General features: G+C 43.5%; 1 long non-coding RNA gene across 1 annotated transcript in view; it reads right to left on the bottom strand.

Moving 5' to 3' along the window:
• LOC142796323 (uncharacterized) overlaps window positions 1-15,038 on the bottom strand; it is a 32,116-nt gene extending 17,078 nt beyond the window's left edge. Inside the window, exon 1 of the long non-coding RNA XR_012893743.1 lies at window positions 14,515-15,038. This is a non-coding gene — a long non-coding RNA (uncharacterized LOC142796323). The remainder of the gene's footprint in view (window positions 1-14,514) is intronic.
• Between the last annotated feature and the right edge of the window lie 11,058 nt (window positions 15,039-26,096).

Genomic DNA, 26,096 nt, shown 5'->3' with positions numbered 1-26,096 from the left:
CTGCCTTAGTGGAGCAAATTATTTCTCTTCCATCGACCTTCGTTCCGGGTACTGACAGATATCAGTTGATGATCTGGACCGTGAAAAGACGGCATTTATAACTCCCGACGGGCTCTATAAGTTCAAAGTAATGCCGTTCGGGTTATGCGATGCCCCGGCGACATTCGAACGAATGATGGACGCTATTCTTCACGGTTTCAAGTGGTCAATCTGCTTATGCTACCTTGATGACGTCATTGTTTTTTCGCCAACTTTCGAAACTCACCTCGAGCGTCTCTCAACAATTCTTTCGGTTTTCCGCAAAGCAGGGCTCCAACTAAACTCGTCTAAATGTCACTTCGGCCGCCGGCAGCTCACTGTACTTGGACACCTTGTCGATTCTTTTGGTGTTCGTCCTGATCCTGAGAAAATCCGTGCCGTCTAATATTTCCCTGTGCCGACCTCTGCGAACGATGTTCGATGCTTTGTGGGCCTTTGTTCTTACTTTCGTAGATTTGTGCGGAATTTTGCTGACGTCGCACGACCGCTCACGGAACTACTAAAAAAATGTTACTTTTGTGTGGGGACCTGAACAAACCAGAGCATCCGTTGAACTGACGAGTAGACTTACGACGCCACCGATTCTCGGCCACTTTGATATATGCGCTCCAACGGAAGGGCGTACCGACGCCAGCGGCCACGGAATCGGAGCCGTTTTGGCACAACGACAGCATGGCTGCGAGCGCGTTATTGCATACGCTAGCCGTCTTTTATCGCCAGCAGAGCGAAATTACTCCATCACAGAACGCGAATGCCTCGCACTCGTCTGGGCAGTGGCTAAATTTTGGCCGTGTTTGTATGGACGCCCGTTCACGGTTGTCACTGATCACCACTCCTTATGCTGGTTGTCGTCCTTAAAAGATCCTAGTGGACGTCTCGGCCGGTAGGCTCTACGGCTACAGGAATATTCCTACACGGTTGTCTACAAATCAGGTCACCACCATGAGGATGCTGATTGCTTGTCGCGTCATCCAGTAGACCCAGCAGACCTTTCTGAGAGCGATGAGTCTACTTGCGTTTTGGCACTTTCCGCGTTTAGCAACATCGTAGATCAGCAACGCCGTGATCCTCACCTCAGAGATATAATCCTTCGGCTTAGTGGTCCCACAACTCCTCCGTCTCTCCGTATGTTCCTGCTCCAAGATGGCGTCTTATATCGCTACAGCATGCATCCTGACGGACCTGAACTGCTGTTCGTCATACCACAACATATGCGTCAGACTGTCCTTGCACAGTTGCATGATATTCCGACAGCTGGTCACCACGGAGTTTCAAGAAGTTATGACCGGGTTTGACGTCGCTTCTTTTGGCCCGATATTTACCGATCCGTCTGCCGTTACGTCGCCTCATGCCAATCCTGTCAACACCGCGAAAAACCACTAACCCTTCCAGCGGGACGCCTTCAGCCCATTCAAATTCCATCCGAACCATTTTATAGGGTAGGTGTTGACTTACTAGAACCGTTTCCTTTATCGGCCAGCGGAAACAAGTGGATAGCAGTCGCCACGGATTACACCACTCGGTATGCCATCACACGGGCCCTTCCTACCAGTTGTGCGACCGACGTCGCTGACTTTCTTCTAGAAGACGTCATATTACACCATGGCGCTCCTCGGCAACTGCTTACCGATCGGGGTCGCTACTTTTTATCACAAGTTATCCAAGACATATTGCACTCTTGTGCTACAAAACACAAGTTCACAACGGCGTATCATCCACAAAACAACGGGCTCACGCAGCGGCTAAATGGAACCATCACGAACATGCTCGCCATGTACGTTTCTTCCGACCATCGTGACTGGGACTCCGCCCTTCCATTTGTAACATTTGCCTATAATACGTCTCGGCATGACACTCCAGGTTTCTCGCCATTTTTCCTCCTGTACGGACGAGAACCTGCGTTGCCTTTCGACACGCTCCTTCCTGCCGTTGGCCACACGTCATATTTTGCCCGCGATGTGATTTCTAGAGCTCTAGAGGCACGTGAGATTGCTCGCCAGCGTCTGAGTGATTCGCAGAAACGACAACGACAGGTCTACAACGCGTGCCATCGTGATGTCCACTCCAGTCAAGGGGACACATTCCTTCTCTGGACGCCGTCACGGCGAGTTGGCCTGTGCGAAAAGCTGACTTCACCGTACTCGGGTCCGTACCGTGTGGTGCGCCAAGTCACCGACGTGACATACGAATTTGAACCTCTTAACGCCACCAACGCGCGATCGTGTTCTGACGTTGTTCACGTCACTCGGCTGAAACGATATTACTCAGGCCAACCAAGCACCGAGACGGTGCCTTCGCCGCCGGGGGTGATGCTACGGGTTACCACAAATGAACATTGTAGAAAAGAGGACAATGTTTAGGGCGAGCTCGTGCAGACTGGGCTCCATATTGTATGCCTGCCTGTTTACCGAAAGTAAAGGCATTTTTCAGACGCCTTCTCCCCGTAACAATATGTTTTTTATTCGTTATTTTGTGGATTTTAAATGGGGCAAAGAGCGGGAAGTGATAGACTTGAGTTGGTATCGCTTGCGTCTTCTCCTTCTCGCCCCACGCTCAGTGATATTATAAGCTATATCACACTGAGTTATCTCAGTGCGATATAGCTTGCGATATATATATGCATGCGCGCCAGCACATGCATGAGCCGGGAAAGACAGAAATTGGTGGCGGGAAGAGAATGGAAGCGTCAGTGAGCTACGCCGAACAAGTGAACTATGCATTTCGAGAAGACGGCCTAATTGGGCAACACAAGTTTTTAGAGGCTCCAAAGTGGGCTTACCAGATAATTTCTAATTCTGCGAAGGTTTCTCGGCGTTTTCTAAAGGCAACGAGTGAGCACAAGAACTTCAACCCATTATTTAAACAGATATTGGTTTTTCATGAGTACATGAGTAAACCCAGTTTTCTGTAAGCATGAATGGACTGACAGAAGTGCGGTGTTGTTTGTTTAATTGGTGAAGACGGCAGCCAAGCTCGTGTCGGAAAAACGCGTTTATTTAAAGGATTGAATTTGAGTTGGCTCGGCTACATAGTTTCAGCTTCTTTTACTTCTGGCGTGTAGTTCAAAGGATGTCAAGTAATTGCAGGCTGCTTCTTGCTTTAAATTCTTGCAGCTGCTGTTTGAAAATTTGTGAGTCTTGACTCTTTATACTGTCTCTCAAATCCACGTGATATACTAAATGCTTCGAAATATTACTACAGAAAATGTCAGTCGAGGCAGCGTTTTGACAAGTGAACTTTGATTCGTCAAGGCAACGCCGTTTACCTGACGAGGGCAAGTCAATTTGCCGAAACGTTCTTTCGCAGCTACGTTCTTTATCGAAAAACTTCTGATTGCTTCAAGCCTTCCCGTTTCTCTGAACTTCAATCTCATTTGGTGCCCAAGTTCTGTAAAAAAAAAACCAATGTGCGCCGTCACAACAAACAGAATTGAGTCAAATACGACGTGTTCTACTCGCTTTTGTGATGGTTTTCGCACGGGTTTGGATATTATGGGTTCAATGTTTGCTCATTATGCCCATATGTGAGTTGTAAGTTCACCCTGATGTTTAGATTGATATTTTCAGAATATGTGTATATGTTCTCTCATATTAACCCCAACACATATTACCCAAAACACGTATTATATTAACCCCAAACACGTAAACCCTACAGTTTCCTTGCTTGACTCCTCAGGAACTTCTATTCCTGACTGCAAGGTTGCAGAGTCCCTTAACTCCACATTCTGCTCAGTATTCACCCGCGAGCCAGACGACGGCCCTGTGTCCCTTTCTGCTAAATTGCACTCCATCATGCCCAGCATTACAATCCAACCACACGGCAACTCAAACGTCATTGACTCTCTGAGGCGTCGACGGCATAAATGCAAAAATTCTTAAAACACCAAACACCTCTCTAGCATCATTCTTCGCCATATCTTCCAGCAGTCCCTCTCAACAGGTTCTGTTCCCCAAGATTGGAAAAGAGGAAAAGTGGTACCTGTCCCCAAGAAAGCCTCAGATAACGCGTTTCGTCCAATCTCTCTTACATGTGTTTGCTCTAAAATAATGGAACATATCATTTACACGTACATAGCTAGCTTTCTGAAATCCGCAAAGTTATTTCATCCCAATCAACAAGGCTTCCAAAAAGGTCTCTCCTGCGACACTCAATTGGCACTCTTCCTAAGTGACATTAATTCTAAATTAGACATTACGTCCCCGTCGATGCTATTTTCATAGATTTCGAGAAGGCCTTCGACAAAGTTCTCCACAAGCGTTTGCTATCTAAACTTTCACATTTAAACCTTGACGAACATGTATTTGCATGGCTTTCAAATTTTTTTCACTAACTGACAGCAGTTTGTCTACGCTAACAACAGTTCTTCATCCTTATCTTCTTTCCTATCAGGTGTTCTTCAAGGGACGGTCCTCGGGCCCTTACTTTTTCTCATATACATTAACGACCTACCAGACAATATTTCTTCAAACATTCGGTTGTTCGCGGACGACTGCGTCATTTATCGCCCCATTATCGATCCCAGTGATAATGCAGCACTCCAGCAAGACCTAAGGAAGATAGACGAATGGTGCAACAAATGGCTCATGGTGCTAAACGTTCACAAAACATCCATCATGTCATTCCACAGGCGTCACTCCTATTCCACGTACAAATATTTTTTAAGTGGCTCCACTATATTTCCTGTCTCGTCCACTAAATATCTAGGTCTTCTTATTTCTCATGACCTTACATGATCATCCCACATAATTCGCATTACCAGTGACGCGAATCGCGCGCTGGGCTTCCTCCGACGTAACATTAACCTGGCTCCGTCCACAGTTAAGTTATTGGCCTACGAAACGCTTGTTCGCCCAAAGGTGAAATTCGCGTGTGCAGTCTGGGACTTACCACAAGCTAACTCAAGTACCATCCTTGAATCCGTTCAGAACCGTGCGGCCAGATTAATCTTTTCCGATTATTCATACCACACAAGCGTAACACTTCTTAAACGTAAAGCTAAATTGCCAAGTCTCAAAACACGACGTACAGTAGCACGATTTTGCCTCTTCCACAAATTCTACAACTCGTTATCATGCGAAAGCCTCCACATAAAAACTGCTCACCACCCATCGAATCGCCTCAACCGCTCAAAAGCAGTATACCCACCTCGTGCATGCACGACCGCCTATCTAAATTCATTTCCTGTTCTGACAGCCACCGAATGGAACAGCCTTCCTGAAAGTGTCGTCACCAAAACAAACCCGACTCTGTTCAAAGCTGCCGTTGAAAAACTTCTGTACTGATTATTTTTGTGTCATGTATGCGATTATCTTTAGTGGTGTTATCTGCTTCGCTGGTTGGCATTGTATGCTTTTTATGCTTCGTTGGTATGCTTCGTTGGTTGGCATTGTATGATTTTTATTAACAGAGCGTGCTTGATACCCTTTCGTGATACGCTCATGCAGTTTTTGTTTTCTTTTTTTTGTTTTCTTTTTGTGTTTGTTGATCAGTTGTGTAATTTTCGTGCTTCAACACCCCTCATGTAAAACCCCACTCATTGGGGTCTTTGAGGTGCCTGTAAATAAATAAATAAATAAATAAATAAATAAATAAATAAATAAATAAATAATTATGAAACGTTTGATAAAGAAAGTTCATTTTATTTGTGCCCATTGAGCCCCGCCGTGGTAGTCTAGTGGCTAAGGTACTCGGCTGCTGACCCGCAGGTCGCGGGTTCGAATCCCGGCTGCAGTGGCTGCATTTCCGATTGAGGCGGAAATGTTGTAGGCCCGTGTGCTCAGATTTGGGTGCACGTTAAAGAACCCCAGGTGGTCGAAATTTCCGGAGCCCTCCACTACGGTGTCTCTCATAATCATATGGTGGTTTTGGGACGTTAAACCCCACAAATCAATCAATATTTGTGCCCATTGAGTTTCGTCCTATACTGAGACATCAGTCAGCTGAGCTTTCGCTTCTTCAGAACACATGAACAAAACTCTAAAAAATGATTATAAAATTTTCCAAATTGCCGCCTCACCCAAGCGGACCTGTAAGAAGGCACGAGCATCTTCCGCTTGTGTGCGAAGTGGGAAAAGACTGCTTCTACGGCAAGCCTCCTCCTCTCGAGTTTTTGTCTTTTCCCTCCATTTGGTGACCTCACCAGTGACGTCATGAAAGAACTTTTCTGTTCGTGATTTATTTGTTGTGGGGCGCCCAGCAATCGCCAGCGGTAAAAGCAGCGCTGCCGCTGCGTGTCAGCATACGAGAGTGAATAAATGGGAGGTATAGGGAGTTTCCGCCTGCTGGCTAAGTGTCGACATTCGGTGTATGCCCTCATCACTTTATGAGACACCATACTCAAAACCTTAACGACAAAGAAACTTTTTCGCATAATGCCAAGACATCAGCCGTGTGACGCATAGAAAACTAATGAATGCCATATGGTCAAGAAGCTTGTGCATTCAGAGAACTCAACTAAGGTTTCTTTGAGCTGGCAGCAATGTTGATGTTTTATGCTGGGACACTGGACAAGGCCCGTTTATATACCATGTTTCTTGGCAACGTGCCGACACGTTCTTCAAGCTTGCGCGCTCTAATTAGGACGAGGAGGTCTGGCGGGAAAGTCCCCTTGCCGCACAAGACTCAAAACAAGCGAGACGGTGGTTGAGTATCGATACGACTCTCACATCGATGTCGAAAGCTCATTAGTAGTATGTGATGTTATGCAGCCAGTGTCCGCCTATGCTACACTTGGGGCTAGAGGACAAGCTTGACACTGTCTTCCTGCAATATCAGCTTTGTCAAGGCTACCCATTACTGAACCTGAAAAGGCGGAATCCATCCAGCATTAAATATTTTGAAATCTCTTGGCTGTTTCCTGCGTAATTGAAAACTTATTCGGTGAAATTGCGCAATTTTAAACTTATTAGGTGAATTCGGACACAGTTTCAGAGCCGCCTATGTATTCATGAGCCCTATGTACATCGTCTAGCAGAAGTTCTCAAGCGTGTTCGTCTAAAGGAACCCCGCTAAGCTCCATTAAACGGCGGAGAATCGCCCTCTTTGGCCACTCAACACTTTAGCGCAAGCACTATTCATTAGGTTCATGCTACAATGGAATGCATTGAATGAAACGCTAGGGATGTATTCACTTACATGCCAATAAGGTCACTGTCATTGCACCAACAGATTGATTCGAGGTTCTTTAACGCTCAGGGCTAGCCGCACTTAGTCTGCTTGCTTCAGCCAATTCCTGTACTTCTTTTTTGTTTTTTTTTTCACATAGGCTAGTCGATAATGCCTTCTCATAGGCACGTTTAACGCGAATGCAGCATGTCGACATTCTTAACTTCGCCCCCTATCTTGAAACAAGAGAAACTCACGTGGGTTGTATAAGGCCTCGGATATTCAAGTTCAATAGCTTAACTATTGTACTTAAATACTGTATTGTAGCTTAACTATTGTATTGTAGCTTAACCATTGTATCTACATGTAATGGTAATTGTATTGCCAATAACATGTAGAAACGCCGAAAGCCTAAGTTTAGCCTAAATGCGCTTTAATATACCACCTCTATAGGGTCAGAAAAAAAGTGATAGCAGCGTTTTGTCAAGTGGGCACCCTTGTACTAACCTTTTGTAGCAATGAAAAGCTACCAGCGATATCAACTATCTAGAGGAAAATCTTTTACGAAGGCGACAAGAGAATTTCAAGAAGGACACATTGAAGCATAGTTTATTAATATATCCGAAAGCGCATGTGTTACGAGGCACATGGTGTTTTTGCTCCAGTCAGTTGCCAATTATCAGGCTTAACTTTTCACACGTTGAGACACGTAGGATAAACTGTACACCGCATCGCACGCTCTTCGGGAAGTCATTTTCGGTTTCGCGTCTTTTAAAAAGAACTTTAGTAGGTAATTTTCCTCGTGTGAGTGTCTCTCAACTTGGTCACCTGTTTCTCGAGCTTAATGGGTTAAAATATTTTACACCGACTTGTTCGTTCACCAATATGATTCTTAGTATTTCATATTTCATATAGTTGGGTGGCAGTGCGCTTCGACTTCACATCGCTTGATACTGTATATTTTTTCATGCAGCCTGTTTGAATTGTGCACAGCGAAACTGCCCTTAGAAGCGGAAAGAGTATCGGATCCGTCGGTTGCCGGCCGCATCAGCTGTTGGTAGTTGAAGCAAGGCATACTACTTCTGCGCATGTCACGTGGCTTCCTGACCCTGCACATTTAAACCGAACATCCACTTGGTGATCTTCAGTTTGGCGGCAGTGCGCATCGACTGCAGATCGCTTGATACTGTATATTTTACCACGCAGGTGAGTGTTTATAAGCGTTTTAACTTTTTGCACTGCTGCCAAACTATTGTGTTTCGTGTTTCTTGACATGACGAGGGATATTAACAAAGCGCTTGAGGATTTTAGGAGAGAAATTCGGGCCGAGTTTCGTGGTTTCAAACAGAGCGTTGATTACTGTAGTGAGACTTGTGACAATGTCAATTTGCTCTCGCAAAAACTTAAGGCTTTGCGCGAGGAACTAGTAATAACACGGAAAGCTAACGAGAAACTAGTGGCAGAAAATCGACAGCTACAAATAAAAGTGGAAGAGCTCGAGCAAGAGAAACGAGAAAAAAAGGAAGGCAGGGAGGTTAACCAGATGCTAGTACCCGGTATGCTATCCTTCACTGGTGTTGGGGAATAGGGGGTTGAAAGAAAAAGGGAGAGTCAAAAAATAAATAAGAGAAAAACACCGACACACACGCACACACAAAATCAGTGGACTCGGAGGCGTTCCGACAGGTCAGTAGTTCAAAAGAAGCCCGGTAGCGCTTGCACGGCTGTCTTCTGTGACGATGAGTCATGACGATGGCGCAGTATACTTTCTTCTGACAGCGGCTGGTCATCTAACCTGTTTAGTTTATTGGAAAGCTGTTGTCTTTCCAGGTTGTATTTCGGGCAGTCACACAGAATATGTCGAATGGTTTCTTCATCTCCGCAGTGTGCACAGTCGGCGGTGTCGGCCATACCTATGCGGAACGCGTACGCACGGGTAAACGCGACTCCCAACCATAGTCTGCACAGAGCAGTAGCGTCACCTCGTCGAATTTTTGTTGGAAGCTCTATGCTTAACGTTGGATCAAGGGATCGTAATCTTGCATGCGTAAAGAGAGGCTCATTCCAAAGAGCCATAGAGCATTGGCGAACGAGCATGCGGAGCCTCCTAGCAGCGTCCGTCCTTGAGAGAGGTATTGACTGGTTGTTGTCTTCTGTATGGGCGAAACGGGCAGCTTGATCAGCTCGTTCGTTACCGATAATTCCACAGTAGCGTGGCAACCACTGAAATATAACGTGGTGCCCTTTCTCTGTTATATCGTGTAGCATTTCTCATGTTTCAAATACCAACTGCTCGTGTGGACCACGGCGTAGATTTGACAGAAGTGACTGCAGTGCCGCCTTGCAGTGGCAGAAAATCGTCCACCGTTGCGTGCTTTGGTCGTTAATAAAACGCAGCGCAGTGCAAAGCGCTGCAAGCTCTGCTGCCGTTGTTTTGGTTGCATGAGCTATCCTGAATTTGATGGTTGTGGCGTGCGTTGGAATAACGACCACCGCAGTTGAGCTGTTTGGCAGGACGGAGCCGTCGGTGTAGACGTAGGTGCAGTCTTGGTACTTCTCGTACAGCAGAAGTAAGGCCAGCTGCTTGAGGGCTGGTATTGAGAAATCTCGTTTTTTTCTGGATGCATGGTATTTTCAGGTTGATGACTGGCTGTTTGAGGCACCATGGAGGAACTGAAGGTCTCGCCAAGGGCATAAAACCAGTTGGTAAGGAGTCACCATGTGCAGTTATTGTTCGACAAAAGGAAGTATGAGGTCTATCCGCTGGTAGAGAGGCTAGGTGGTGATGGGGAGTCCGGCCCACATACCTTATGTGTGTCCTCAAAGCTTCAATTTCAATATAGGTCTGCACGAGGTGGTCTTTGGCTATAGCTATAGTCGCGATTGTTGAGGCACCCTGAGGCAGACCTAGACATATTCGAAGCGCTTGTGTCAGAACGCTTTGTATGATGCGTCGGCTTGTTTTTCTGGCGTTTGAATATGCAGGCAGACTGTATCGTAAAAAGCCAAGAAAAAGCACCCTATACAGTCGTAACATAGCATTAGGCTGCATTCCCCAAGTCTTCCTAGCGAAAAACTTGAAAAAATGGCATATGCCTGTCAATCGCTTTTCAATATACCCGTGCTAATAACCTTGAAATTAAAGGTGCGCCAAATGAAGGAGAGCCATTCGAGATTGTGAAAAAAGTTTTGTGCCGCAGTCCAGGAACGGGTCACGGAATCTGATATTGACACCTGTCATAAAATGGGCATATTTTTTTTTTTTTTTCAATCAATCAATCAATTTTATTTGGCATTCATTACAGCAAGATAATGAACACGAGGACAAGAACAAAAAGCTGCTATACAGCAGCTTGACAAAGGTCCTTGCCCCAATTCTCGACAGCCAAAAACAACCTACCATGCATTTAAACATCTCTAATTTCACATTTCTATTAAACATTTTCGGTTATCACATCTAGCAGAAAAATCATGAAACAGTGCATAACGCAAGCGGAAATAATGTAGAATAATGGAATACACAGGTTATTTCGCACAAATGAGATGTACAAAATTTGTATGCGCAATAAAGACCATTATGCATCATGTATGTAAACATCTTAACAAACTGAGAAGCTTGTATAACAGGCAAATTTTTTGATAAAAAATAACTTAACGTAACGCGCACTACTACTTTGAAGATAAGTGCTCACCCACATACCGTTTTATTGCACTTCTTGAAGATCTTTGTATGCAAATGCCATTTCTTTCAAATTCGTTGAGCAAGCGTGGCACAAGGTATGACAGACTGCTCATCCCATATTTCGTTCGCGAAAAAGGTATGAGCCATCTGTCTCTCTCCCTTATGTTATATGAGATAGCTTTAGGTATAGTCAGCTTGCATAATAACAAAAAACTATGGTTGTTGCATCGGAAGTATTTTTGGCATTTTAAAGCGAGGTTAACGTTATAGAAATTTTCGAGGGGGCAGATCTTAAGGGTGGAAAATAGTTCTCCAGTATTGGCATCATACTGAACATTTGCTATGTGACGAACTGCTCTTTTCTGAAGCACACTCAACCTATGTAAATTGACTTTTGTAGTGTCACCCCCATACTATCTGACAATACGTTAAGTGAGGGGAAAATAGGGCGTTATAAATCATGCGTTTAACGCTCCTCGGTAAAGTATAGCGCAGTCTACAGAGCACCCCACAGGCTTTCGCTAAACGGGTGGCAATGTGATCAACATGATCATTCCAAATGAGATGATTGTTAAAAACAACTCCCAAGGTTTTGACGTTTGATGCAAGTTCTATGCGAGCAGATCCAAGCTCCAATCTGAAATCTTTAAGATCATGTCGTTGCGGCGGGGTGAAAAGGACCGCCTTAGTTTTTGCTGTATTCAGTTTTAATGAATTAACGAAGCTCCATTCGGCTAAGCATTTCAGTGCACTGTTAGAGATGACCGAGAGAGTACTTATGTCACTTGATCTCAAGAAAATGCTGGTGTCATCTGCATAAACTATGAAGTCAGCGTCATTAGAAATATTTGTTATATCATTGATATAAATGTTGAATAGTATGGGCCCCAGTATGCTACCTTGCGGTACTCCTTGAGTTATTTTTTGTAGTGTAGATTGTTCTGACATGATGGCAACGCATTGCCTTCTGTGCTTTAGATACGAAATTATTAACTCAAGAGGAGTGCCACGAAATCCGTAATGTTCTAGTTTTGTAAATAAAGTGCGGTGATTCAGGCGGTCAAACGCCTTAGAATAGTCAACAAAGATACCCAACATAAATTGTTTATTTTCAAAACTGTTCAAGATTAACTCTTTTTGTGTTAGTAGGGCAAGTTCTGTTGACATTCCTTCACGGAAACCGTACTGTTGCGCTGTTATAATCGAGTGTTTATCGCAGAAAGCCGTTATTCTTTTGCAAATAATTTTTTCCAATCCTTTTGATATAACAGGGAGAACAGACACTGGCCGATAATTCGAGAATACATTTCTGTCACCAGATTTGAAAATGACGCTAACTTTCGCGCATTGCATTTCCTGAGGAAAGATTCCGGCACATATTGAAAGATTAAAAATGTGAGTAAGTGCAGGTGATAAGATGTCAGCCACAAACTTTATCGGTCTTATCTGTAACCCGTTTATGTCACGTGCTTTGCTATTTTTTAAGGACATAAAAGTTTGGAAGACTTCATCGGAAGTTGTGGGCGCAAAAAAAGCTGTGTATGCATTGCGCGGACCTAAAAATTCAGTCGCGGCAATATTAAAATCGCTTTTTTCCAGACTAGTAAAATAATCGTTAAACTGATCTGCAAGTTCTACGCCTTTTATGACCCTGTGATTATGTATTAGCTCAAGCTCGGCAATCTGGCGGTTGTTGCGGTTTAACAACTGGTTAATTTCGCGCCAAAGCAAGTCGCTCCGACTACTTATTTGACTGAAAAGGTTTTCAAAATAAACTTTTTTAGTATGTCTCAAGAACTTTGTTACCTGGTTGCGATATTTCTTGAATGCCGCAAACTCACATGGGTCCCTTGTTTTGACAAAATTATTATATAGTAAGTTCTTTTTGCGTATCATGACTGCGCACTCGTTATTAAGCCAAGGTTTGCGACCTTTCGCACATTTTTGTACGGTTCTAAACTTAAAACACTTCTCATAGATACCTTTCAAAATGTGTAGGAACGTGCTATATGCTCTATCAGGGTCATTACAGTGAAACACGGTTGTCCAATCTACGTTTCCAATTTCGTTACGGAACATGCTTAGCGTTTTATAGTTTATTTCCTGGACAAGAAAAGTCTTGGAGTGACGAGCACCCCCAGAAGATGCACTGAATGGACAGAACATATAGATTGGCAAATGATCACCCATGTCAGCTACGATAGTACCTGCTTTCGTGTCTTCGATAGTGCAGTTTGTTATAAAAAGGTCAAGGAGGCTATCGGAAGTGCTGCTAAGGCGCGTAGGTGTTGTTATCACATTTCTACAATGAAATGACTGAAAAATAAGTTGTAGATCACGCGCGCATTTGGTATTTTGCAAAAGGTTAACGTTGAAGTCACCACCTATCGCGAGGTACAGGTCGTTTAGGCAGATGAAACTTAGCAGCCTTTCGAGAAAAAGAAGGCATGCGTCGATATTTCCGTTTGGCGGGCGGTATAAAACAACGAAAACATATTTTTTACATTGCACGCTTAAAACTTCATAGTCTGGCGCTATAAGGCAGAATTCTGGTAGCATCGTGCATGACAGCTCATTCGATACCAGCTGCAGCACGCCTCCACCACGACGTGTAGGTCTGTTTAAGAAGAAAGTTTGATATCCGGGAACGCTAAGTACGTCGTCAGCATATTTGTACCAAGTTTCTGATAACATTATTACATCGAAGTTAAAAGAAAATGCATCAAAAAACAAAGTCAACTCGTCGTATTTATTCCTCGCGGACTGCGCATTTAAGTGTAAAAATTTCAGATAGTCGCCATGGTTCGAAATATCCAGTTTATAAAGCATAATTTATCACAACAACGAAGTAAAATGCAGAAAGTGGCACTCACAAGTGTGCAATTAGCTAGTAGGCGTTTGGTCGACCATTTTTTCTAGGTCAATTTCACATGCAATCCGCACAATGCGTGATGTTTCCGTTTGCCGCGCGAAAACTTTGCCACCTTTGGCCCACGCAAAGCGCCAGTTCAGTTCCCGTTTTTTTGCTATGGTCATCCCAAGCAGCTTCTTCAGCCGCGGGCAGAGGTGCTCATTAATATAGACCGGCTGCTTTTTCGTGTAGCCGATGTCTGCTGCAGTGAACCTACTTTTTCTGGCCCTTTCGACGATAGCATCTCGCTTAGCACGGTTGTTGAAAACGACTAAAATGTTAGGGTCAGAATCGGCACTCCGCGTAGGCAACCGGTGGCAAACTTCAATGTCATCTTTCCTTATTGGTTCACCTATCAGATCGCCCACTTTGCTGAGTATGCCTTCAAGGCTCTCGTTTGCTACCTGCGGAACCCCTTTGACTTCGATATTCTTATTTCTAGAGTATTGTTCCTGCGCTGTAATACTCAATGCATTTTCATGGGCTTTCTTCTTCAATGCTTCAACTTCTTGCAGGAGCGCTTCCTGCGTTGCTCTGAGAGTGGCATTTTCCTTTCTTAGTTCAGTGCATTCATTTTTCAGAGACTCAAACTCTTTGTTGATGAAATCCATACTAGTTTTCATCTCCCTCAATTCTTTACGAAAATCACGCTTCAGGGCATCAAGTTCTCCTGACATCGTCAATGTTGGTAAATAACACGCAACAACAGTTGTAGTGGCAGCAAGGGACAGCAAAATACAAATTGAAGGAGTGCACTAAAAATCGAGAAAGTTCCAACCTGAAGAAACAAGTGGAAGCGTTACGGATACGCTCGGTACGCTGCCCCAGCTGCCAAGTGTCCGTCGCAGTGGCCCGGCGTCCTTTTATCCGATACCAGGGTGTGACGTAAACGCCACGTGGTACTGTACAGGCTGGCCTTTTTCCAGAGCGGTGCAGCAACGCAGGAAAGATGCAGCGGTTACGTAGCTTGGCCACGAACTTTCAGGCAGACTGTCGCGCTTGCTCCGGAAGGCCCTGAAGAAACAAGTGGAAGCGTTACGGATACGCTCGGTACGCTGCCCCAGCTGCCAAGTGTCCGTCGCAGTGGCCCGGCGTCCTTTTATCCGATACCAGGGTGTGACGTAAACGCCACGTGGTACTGTACAGGCTGGCCTTTTTCCAGAGCGGTGCAGCAACGCAGGAAAGATGCAGCGGTTACGTAGCTTGGCCACGAACTTTCAGGCAGACTGTCGCGCTTGCTCCGGAAGGCCCTGAAGAAACAAGTGGAAGCGTTACGGATACGCTCGGTACGCTGCCCCAGCTGCCAAGTTTAAGGAAGGAACTAGGGGCATTGTTGTACGTTTTGTGCGACGCGACCAGCGGAATGCTGTTCTCATGAAAGCTAGAGAAGTGAGGCCCTCGGCTATAAAAATTAGTCTCAAGAGCTCAGCAACAATCTTTGTAAATGAAAACTTAACTCGTCAGGGTAAACAGTTGCTTGGTGCTGCAGTGGCAAATAAACGGGAAGTTGGCTGGCGATTCGTCTGGACGCAAGGAGGGAAAATCTTCGCGCGAAAATCGGAGACATCGGAGAGACTCGGAATCTGATGTCGGGAAGATATAGATAAGATGCATTAGTGAATGAACTCCGAGTACTTGGGCTGTTTTTAATTACCCTAGGATGGCCAATGTTCCAGATTGTCAATATTATGACCAAGATTATCTCTTGTGCATCTTCAAAGCGTTGTCTGAACAGTTTGCTGCATTTCATTTAAATGCTCGCAGCATAAGAAACAAAATGCATGACATCAGCCAGTTTCTCAACCGTTTTGAGAGTAAATTTCATGTTTCGTGTTTTACGGGATCTTGGCTGACTCCGAAAGGTAGCCGACCACAGTTCGCGAGTTATGTTCATAATGGCATTGTTCGCTCTTTGAATCAGGGTGGTGGGATCAGTATGTATGTTAAAGATACCCTCAGTCATGAAGTTATCAACGACGTAATCTGTATCACGCCTGATATAGAGTGTCTTACAATGTGTGTGCAAAATGTAATAGTTGCAGCTGTTTACCGACCTCCCATTGGGTTTAAGTGTGAATTTTTTTATTTATATGGAAAAGCTTCTGCGCAAACTCCATGTTATGCGTAGTTCATTCCTTATTATGGGTGATGTAAATGTTGACATGCTCAGTGGGGATGCATCATGTGAGCAACTGAAAGCTCTTTTAGACTCGTTTGCCTCTTCCAATGTCATCACACAACCTACACGTCTTACCACCAACAAGGCCACTTTGCTCGATGCAAGTATCACAAACACCCCCAGTCAAACTTGCACCAGTGGTATATTATGACTTGATGTAAGCGATCACCTGCCTATCTTCACATTTTTGCCGCTTGATAGTGACAGGCGCGACTCAAGCGAAAAACCGTGTTATCGTAGAATGAACTCGGATTAGGTTAACGAATTTCATCATGCGCTGAAAGCCACACAGTGGACTTTCGTTTACGCAGAAAAAGACCCTGATAAAGCATGCAGTCTTTTCAATGAGGCACTTAAGGTTATCTATGACCGACACTTCCCACTTGTTCCATTCCGCAGGAAAAAAAATTTCGCAAGCATTGGGTTAGTCGATGTTTGTACAAAAGAATAAAACATAAAAACAGAATGCATCATGCATTTGTACAGACACGCTACGCTGCTCTTCTTAGCGAATTTAAAAGATACCGTAACAAGTTAAACGCCGATTTGAAAAAGGCTAAGACCTGCTACTATCAAAAGCTTTTTGCTACTATACTTATTGAACCCAGAAAGCTGTGGAACGAAGTAAATTAATTATCAAACAACTCGAAAGTAAAACGTCGTATTAACATTGCAGCTTATGCCTATGGCAAAACGGAATTGGAAGCACTCACAGAAATGAATGAATAGTTTACTAACGTTGGTGAATTTCAAACAAATCTCAGTTTTGAAAGTTGTCATGTAACTACACATAAACGCAAAAGGTTACTACACTCAATTAGTTTATTCCTTACAAGTCCACAAGAGGTAGAAAAATTAGTGAGAAACATCAGAAACAATGTTTCGGCAGGAATTCATGAGCTAAGTGTCTTACCCATTAAATACGTTGCTGCTCTTATATCTTCACCATTAACACATATTATTAACAGAATGCTTGAAACTGTTCTCTTCCCCTCCGATCTGAAGCTTGCTCGCATATGCCCGATACATAAGGGAGGTGCTGTTGGTAATATAAGTAATTACAGACCCATTTCGGTGCTACCTGTGTTATCTGAAGTATTCGAAAATGTCATCAACACGCGTCTTGGTAATTTCATAAATAAGCACCCAATCATAAACGATTCACAATACGGTTTCCAGAAAAAGGAAAGCACTGAGTTAGCTTTGTTACATGTAAAGGATAAAATACTACATGGCAATGAAAATAAACTCTACAGTGTAGGTCTTTTCATTGATCTAAGGAAAGTGTTCGATTGTGTTAATCACGACATTCTGCTACTGAAACTTAATGACTATGGCATTCGCGGCATCGCCCTAGATCTTTTAAAGAATTGTCTTTTTTGCAGAAATCAGTGTGTCAAAATTGGAGATGTTACCTGCCCTACAATCACGATAAAACAAGGAGTGCCCCAGTGGTCGATTCTTGGACCCTTGCTATTTATATTGTACGTTAATGACATAGTTAATATTCCTAACTCTCCCAAGATAGTAATGTATGCTGACGGCACCAACATCTTTTTTTCAGCGCACACACTCACTCAGCTTCAGAAAGTGATAAACGAATATCTTGTGCAATTCGATGGTTGGTTTCACGCTAATAAACTATCCCTAAATAAAAAGAAATCTAATTACGTCCTCTTTAAGTTCGTTAATAAGCCCTGTGACACAGAGCTTACGCTAACGTATCAGGGCACCGTCTTAGAGCGCGTAAAATCTCAGAAATTTTTAGACGTATGGTTTGAAGAAAGCATGTCGTGGAATACACACATCAATAAACTCACTTCAGAGCTAAGCAGAGCCGTCGGTATAATATAGCTAAGCAGAGCCATCGGTATAAGCCACCGAGCCCACACAGCCACCGAGCACGGGTGGACTCGTTGGCTGGGTGGGCTCGGTGGCTGTGCCACGAAACAGTCCTGTAACCCACTCCTGTTCGCCATGCAGGTGTAATCTATACGCTCGTCATCCATCTACTCTCCTCGGCTTATCTCGGTGCCACGACTGACGGACCAGCAGCCCGCGAGCCTCTGTGGCTCGACACCATCGCGGGTACGAGTACCCAATGCGCCTCCAACCCCAACATTCTGGCCTGTCAAGCGGCGCCCCCACCCGAGGAAGTATGGATTCTGCAGACATCACAAATTTCATCTTCATCGACATCAGCAACAGCTATAAAGCGGCAGCATCCCGGCGCGCCGCTCTGTGGGCTCAGTGGCTGTGCCACGAAACAGTCCTGTAACCCGCTCCTGTTCGCCATGCAGGTTAGTAGACAAAGCTCGCTATTCTCCAAAAAATCAAGCAATTACTGTCTGGTACAGCTGCCAAGCCCGCAGTGTTGTGTATGCATGGCCTTCGAATGCATTGATGTCATACACTGTTTATTGCTGTTACTGTCTGGGGACAAGGCGAGCAATCCAGGGCCCCCTAACGATAGTGCTGTCATTCTCGCTGAACCAAAAAATATATCTTCTGGGCAGGCTAAGCTTCTTTCCGAGGTGCAAGACCTAATAACACAATTGAATACTACAGAAAAAACTATCAGTGACCTAAGTAATAGAATAACGCAGCTGGAAAAACAATACCAAAGCCTCTCAACCATTCAAACACAAATAACGGCGCTAGAGACCAGTGCAGGCGCTACAGCTCATCACATTCAAACCTAGAGGCCAGGTTTGACGATGCGGAAAACTGCTCGCGACAGAACAACCTAATATTCTATGGTCTCCCGGATACTAACCACTCTGAAACTTTCTCTGAGTCCGAAGAACTAATTGTAAGCCTCTGCAGCGAACACTTAACGATAAAATTGACACGAAAGATGTTGAAAGGGCACACCGGCTCAATCGTCACAAGCCTGGCCAGCACCACCCGGCCATTGTAAAATTCACATCGTTTAAAACTAAAGAAACGGTTCTTTCTAACGGCAAAAAACTGAAAGGCACAAGTTACGCAATAGGCCAAGATTTCTCTCGTTCCGTCCAAAATGCACGGAAACACCTCATTGCCTTCGCTAGGAGCAAATACATCCCAGGTGGTCAAAATTTCCGGAGCCCTTCACTACGGCGTCTCTCATAATCAAATGGTGGTTTGGGGACGTTAAACCCCACAAATCAATCAGGAGCAAATACATCGCTTTTTCATGCCCCTACAAAACGTTATTCCTTGGCTCCAAGCGGTACGTCTTCGATGAAATGTCACAATCCATCAAAGGAATGGTGTAGCGATCCCAAAAGCAATGCCAACCGTCACACCGCCCATGCAATTGATTACGACCAAATATTTCCACATCCGTAATCTACACTAACGCCCGTAGCTTTCTTTCTAAGCGTGAGCAATTATCTAATCTTGTTTTGTCATCCGACAGCAATATACTCGTCCTCACCGAAACGTGGCTGTCAAGTGACGTTACGGACAATGAAATCCTGGCTGATCTCCCGAATTTTGACGTTTTTCGGAACGACCGCAAAGAGGCTCGAGGGGGAGGTGTTTTAATCGCCACTAGCAAGTCAATATCGTGCTCAGTTGTCGACATTACATCTGACATTAAAATATTATGGCTTCGTATTCGTTCTACGCCAGTAACTCTGCTGCTTGGAGTGTGCTACCGTCCCCCACAAAGCAGTCCAGACTTTCCTGAGGAATTCAACAACATACTGAACTACCTCACTGTTAAACAACCCAACGCGCATGTCCTACTTTTTGGCGATTTTAACTATCTCGATATTGACTGGAGAGACCACGTCGCTTTGGCAGGGAGCAGTGTTGAAACAAAAGAGTTTGTAAACATCTGCTTAAACTTTAATCTCATCCAGCTGGTATCGGAGCCAACCCGCGTGACAAACAACTCAGCCAATATAGTAGACTTGATTCTAACAACGCATTCCGAAAGTTTATCGTCACTTACATACCTTCGTGAAATCAGCGATCACAAGGTAATACACTGTCTTGAATTTCGACCACTTGTCCCGCAAGCCTCATCCTAAAACTATCAGTCTGTATGATAAAGGAAACTACGAGGCAATAAATAACGAACTTCAAAATTTTTTTCCAAACTTTGAAGCAGACTTTCGAAACAGATCAGTAAAAGACAACTGGACGATTTTCAAAAACAAAATATGGGAACTGCAACAAAGTACATACCGAAAACCACATTTTGCGCATCTTGTCAGAAACCATGGTTCAGAAAAACCCTGAAAAAACTATGTAATAAGAAGAAACGATTATTTCGGGCTGCCAAGATAATACCTATAACTCAGAACTGGGATAAATACTACGCGGACGAAAAAGCGTATTTCCTCGCCATACGCAGCACAAAACACTCGTTTATTCACACAGATTTACCCAAGATTCTAACCAATAATCCCAGGAAATTTTGGAAAATCATTAACCTCCAGGAATCCCACACGGTTACATTGAAAAATGAAGCTGGCGATGATATGAGTACCACTGACTTCGTTGAACTTTTCAATGCTGCCTTTTCATCTGTTTTTACCAACAAAACCTACATACCGTTTCCTGCGTTACCGAATTGTATCCAGTCTTTTATGTCGCCTATCACATTTATTCCATTGGGTGTATTGTCTGTTATCGAAAAATTTAATTCTGGCTTCATGAGCAGGTGTGGACGATATCAATGCTAAAGTTCTTAGAAACACGAAATCTATTTCTTCAGTGATTTTGTCATTATTATTCTCACAGTGACTTCACACAGGCATCTTACCAGACGACTGGAAGGTGGGGATGGTCACTCCGGTATTCAAATCAGGTAACAAAAACAGCCCCCTAAATTATCGCCCAATCTCTCTAACAAGCGTACCCTGTAAAATCTTGGAACACGTCATCTACACCCAAATCATTCACTTTCTTGATGCCAATAACTGCTTCCATCCTGCCCAGCACGGGTTCCGTGAGGGTTACTCTTGCGAAACCCAATTAGCCCTTTTTGTCTAGGATCTGCACACAAGTCTTCATACTAACCTGCCGACTGACGTAATATTTTTGGATTTCTCGAAAGTGTTCGACAAGGTACCTCATAAGCGACTGCTAATGAAACTTAGATCTTTAAATATACACCCCGACGTTTTAGCTTGGATTGAGGAATTTCTAACTAACCGCTCCCAGTTTATTTCAATTGATGACGTGCCCTCTAACCCCCTTCCAGTAACATCAGGTGTCCCCCAAGGCTCCATTCTTGGCCCTCTTCCTATTTATATTAATGATTTAGCTTCACATGTCTCCTCCAGTATCCGTTTGTTTGCAGACGACTGTATAATCTATCACTCAATCACTAACCCGACAGATCAAACCGCTATTCAAGATGACCTTAACCACGTGCAGGACTGGTGTGAAAGCTGGCTTATGAAACTTAACCCTAACAAATGTAAAACAGTCTCTTTCCACCGCCGTAGCAACCCCTCTTTGTTTCCTTACTCGATCGCTAACGTCGCCCTCGAACACGTGCAATCATATAAGTATCTCAGTGTCACCCTGTGCAATGATCTTAACTGGCGCCTGCATGTTACCAACATTATATCATCTGCAAACAAACCCCTAAGTTTTCTGAAACGTCACATTCGGCAAGCCCCGCAGGACGTCAAGTTACAGGCCTACAAATCCCTTATTCGCTCTAAATTGGAATATGCCTCTGCAATCTGGAACCCACACCAAGCATATCTCATCGACTCACTTGAGGCAGTTCCAAACCGTGCTACTAGGTTCATTCATTGTTCGTATTCGTATAATATTAGTGTATCATCCCTCAAAAAAGAATCTGCTCTTTTAAACCTTGACGTTCGCCGTCGCATTTCCAGCCCCTGCCTGTTTCAGAAAATTTTTCACAGCCCAATCCGTCATCCCTACATTGTTCCACCAGCCCGCATATCTCACCGCACTAGACATCCACTTCAAGCTGCCCGTCCATGCATTAGAACGACCACTTTTTCTATGTCCTTTTTTGTACGGACTGCAAAAGACTGGAATGATATTTCCCACGACGCCGTGGCCATTTCCTGTCCATCAACATTTTTCGACCAACTGTCTGCACGTCTTTTGCAATGAAAACCCGTGTCAATAAAAAAAAATAACAGAAGTTTATTTGTTAACCCACCCCTTATGTAATACCCCCTCGGGGGTCTTTAAGGGAATAAAGTGAAGTGAAAGTGAAGTGAAGATTTAAACTATCCCATTTAATTCCTTTACATCTAAAAAAAGGCGATATATTACGCGCATTTCTACTCCCGCTTATCTTATTGCACGCTTGTTTGGGGTACCACAACAACTACTAATTACTACAAACTGAAAACAATGCAAAAGAAAGTGCTCAGACTTTTCGAGGACTATTTTGGTGAGCCAAAAGACTTACCCACAAATTCTTTATTTGTTAAGTATAATTTGCTCAAAGCAACCAAATTATACGATTATAAACTCCTCCAGAACATACAGAAACTTGATCTGATAGACGTGGCACATGCAACATCAGGACGTTATCCACTACGTAATACACAGACACCAAACCCAAGAACACGTACGCACTACGGAAGGTCAGCCCTCACTTATCAGATACCTGCACTAATAAATCGTGTATCTTTACAAATAAATTTTGATATCCCATTCCTCAGATTTAAAAACAAATGAGACTTTTCCTACTAAATGACTGTGCAGCCGTTACAGCATAACCTCATTAACTGTCACTGCACCACTGTTCTTGCATTGCATTTTTTTATACGTTCAAACGTTTGCATTTTCGGTATGTGCAGTTATCCTAGTTATATGGGTGCAATTTATTTCTGATGTATTGCCCTGTTACATTCATTTCGCTGTATTTGTGCATTTTTCTTGTACCTTCTTATATTTACTTTGCTATGTACCGATGCTATTATATCTTGTCAAGCTGTATAAGTTGTATCATGTCATGTTAGTTATACTTTTTATTCGCTGCTGCCTAAACGGTCCCCCAGGTCTCTTCAAGCTGTTTTTCAACAGCTTTTTTGCCTGGGGAACCCCCAACTTTTTGTGTTGGAAATAAACCTAACCCCCCCCCCCCCAAAGTATTACGACTTCTGTTATTCCTTAACGATTTTAACCCCTCTATTAGACTATGTGGTGTGCACCGCAGAAGTCTATAGACTATGGGCAGGCCCATGGCATGTTGCAAGCTTCACGGCCACAGAGTGAGGAGTCGCCACCATCGAAACGACGACAGCGCTCCTGGCCACTAGGTAACAAAACTGAACTAAGCCTTTTTTTCGACAATTTCGTTTGTAAGACTTCGGAATGGTAAGCATAAAAACATTCCTCATTCAATTTCAGGCATTCAGATGCAAAGTGCAAAAAGCATAAAAAATTGGAAAGTGACGACCTTTAGTTGCTAGTGCACACCAGCAAACAAACTGTCTCGCGGCACTGCTTGTAAAAGGCACGCAAATATGTTGATATCAATTGCAGAAAATTTGCCGAATACTGTCAACGAGTTGTTGCAAAATCTTGAGCTGCACAAGCGCTGGGACGTAAGTGGTATGCCTTTACTTACTGCAGCGAAGGTTTCGTGCAGTGCGATGAATATATCAGCCAGCGCTGGACAGCTTCGGTGCTCCGGGCATCTGCGTTGGAGCTGTGCGTAGTGCGTACCTTGGTTTTACATGAACACTGATGCATGCATAGTTTCACTGCTGTGCGAGCTGCATGTTTTCACTGCTGTACGAAACATAGATCAATTGACTCTCAATAAAACGATTTATTGCTACAAGCTTGTGTGACCAGTGTTGTAATTTCGCTTAGCCTGTATGCGGCATCACAACTTACAAAAGCAAGCATGCAATATATTTATGAGCTTATGTTGCACAGTTTACTGCAATGTACTATGTGGAAATGATATAAATTGAGAAAGCGTGCTGCTACAACAAGCGCTGGTCAGCCATGACGCAGAAGCAGACGACGACGATGTCATCTGCTATGCGGAAGGCCAGCCGCCATGTCGAAACACGCTGGTGCTTTTGAAACCTATTTATTTTATACGCAATTATAAAGTATACAAACAATAATCTTAGTTATACTTGGTTCAAAATTATATTTACGTGTAGAAACTAAAGAAACTTTTTTCACTTATCAGTAAAATAGTCTAATTGCAATCTCTTTACGATTTACTACAAAACCTAGATGGCGTCACCGTCTCTTCCAAATCGCTGTCTCCATTGGCTCTATGGATATGTCACTCCACTGCTATAGAGGCCAAATGCACAAAATTCTCTTAGGAAAAGATTTTTCTGTAAGGAATTTAGAGCAGTGTAGGTGCATTCATCATGCGAAAAATTAGGTCCTAAGGGGCTACACATGGCATAATAGGCTACATATCTCTCATATTTACGGGAGCTTTATTTCTACACTGACTGCTCCGCGATGGTTGTATAGATGCTATATATTTAGCGTAACCTAAAAATGCCCCAAGCAATTATTTCAGGACGCGAAACTCGTCAAAAAAAGGCAGTTTGAAAGCAGTAAATTCAAGAACTCTCGAACTTCTCTCACAAGAAAAAAATTGTGTTTAATAAACGGCTATGGGCGATGCGATTTTGGTTGAGTTTCATGAAGGTGTTTTGACGCTCTGCTGAGCGCTTTGTCTCACGTACTAGTGGTAACACTGGCACCAGAGTGATAATTTGATAGGGTTGAAGTCGCGTGCTGAACATTGCGCTTTAACTGTGGCTTCGCAGACAGTCTTTTACTCTTTATTTCATTTGATACCACGCAGATACACCTGGTAGCAGTCGCGTAATCACTTGTCAAGCTTCCACCCGGAGAGTACGCTCTTTCTGCCAGCTTCCGAGGGCACCCTGTATAAGAACGGATTCGTTATAATACTGTAACAAAGATGGAGGAACTCTTATGATGACAAAACAAAAGTTTCACACATAAACAGTGTACGTATTACAATTTAGGCTAGCATTTTGCTTTAGAGGTTTTTTTTCTAGTTGACCTAACATGAAAAGAATACTGATTGATACCTGACGAAGTTAGATTTACGGACGCCTCCGTATAAAACCAGTTAGGAGCTCTTGTGCGTAATTTTTTGATCTCGTGGTTAGTACAAAGTAATTTTAATAATGATAGCCACTGACTATAGCAAATAAATTAATGGCTTCACCTATCAAGACAGCGAAAATTGAATTACCAGGGTGACATCATGGGCCCTCCTGGTGGCTTAGAGTAGAGTGTGAAGGTGTATGCTCTCGATAGATTCCTCCCATTCCTCCAGTCATCAGTCGCAGAAATAGCTTGTGTGGCGTGCTTCAGCGTCCCTACATGGCTGGGTAGCTGCCGACAACAACTTACATTTTTCCAAGTTTCGGCTGCTCTTCGTGTATCATATTTCTGGCCTTTTTATGTTGGGGACTTGGCGCATTGGTGGTGAGGCGGAAAAGGAAATCAGTTTGCGTGCTTTAAACACCAGATCTCAGACACTGGTAATGTTGCGATGACTGCTGACCATACCACTTCTGCCATTGTCGATGCATTCTATTTCCTTCAAGGTGTTCAAAAAACGCTTACCTTCTCCACTTTCATAATATTCGGCTGAACCAACGTGGTAAACTAAACACAGAAGAGCCCCCCCTCCCTCATGCAGGCCACTCCACACAAAATATTATAGAGTAAATTAATTTGATACTTCATAATTTTGAGCCTGCCTCAGCAAGAAGTTCGCAAATGATCTTTATTATTTTCGTAATGCAAGATATTTGTTGTCCAGGCTATTTTCTTTTCTTCCGTTCATTAGGACACATCAATAATCATCAAGAAGCAGGTAGAGATACTACCAATTTATTGCTCTGTAACGCCTGTTTTACTTATTTAACCCTAAAACTAACCAAACAAAACAACTGCGATGCCAGAAAAAGAATAGTGATACGACTGGTCTGCATGCTGTGTCGTTTTTTCATATAGGTACTTGAACTGGCTTGCATGAAGCCTTCATAGGAGCTCTATTGCGTAATTTTTTTTATCATGTGGTTATTAAAATTTATTTTTTCTAGAGAGTATACTTAAAGCCGAGGTTACATAAAATTGCCAAAAACTCATTTACAGCCCGAAGTTGTAGGAATGTTCGTACCTCAAGAAAAGTGTTTCGTCAGTATATATGATTTTGAGGC

Source organism: Rhipicephalus microplus, chromosome 2 (genome assembly GCF_043290135.1).
Source record: "Rhipicephalus microplus isolate Deutch F79 chromosome 2, USDA_Rmic, whole genome shotgun sequence".
Taxonomy (NCBI): domain Eukaryota; kingdom Metazoa; phylum Arthropoda; class Arachnida; order Ixodida; family Ixodidae; genus Rhipicephalus; species Rhipicephalus microplus.
Note: the sequence above shows the minus strand (reverse complement) of the source record. Positions and strands in the feature narration are given on the sequence as shown.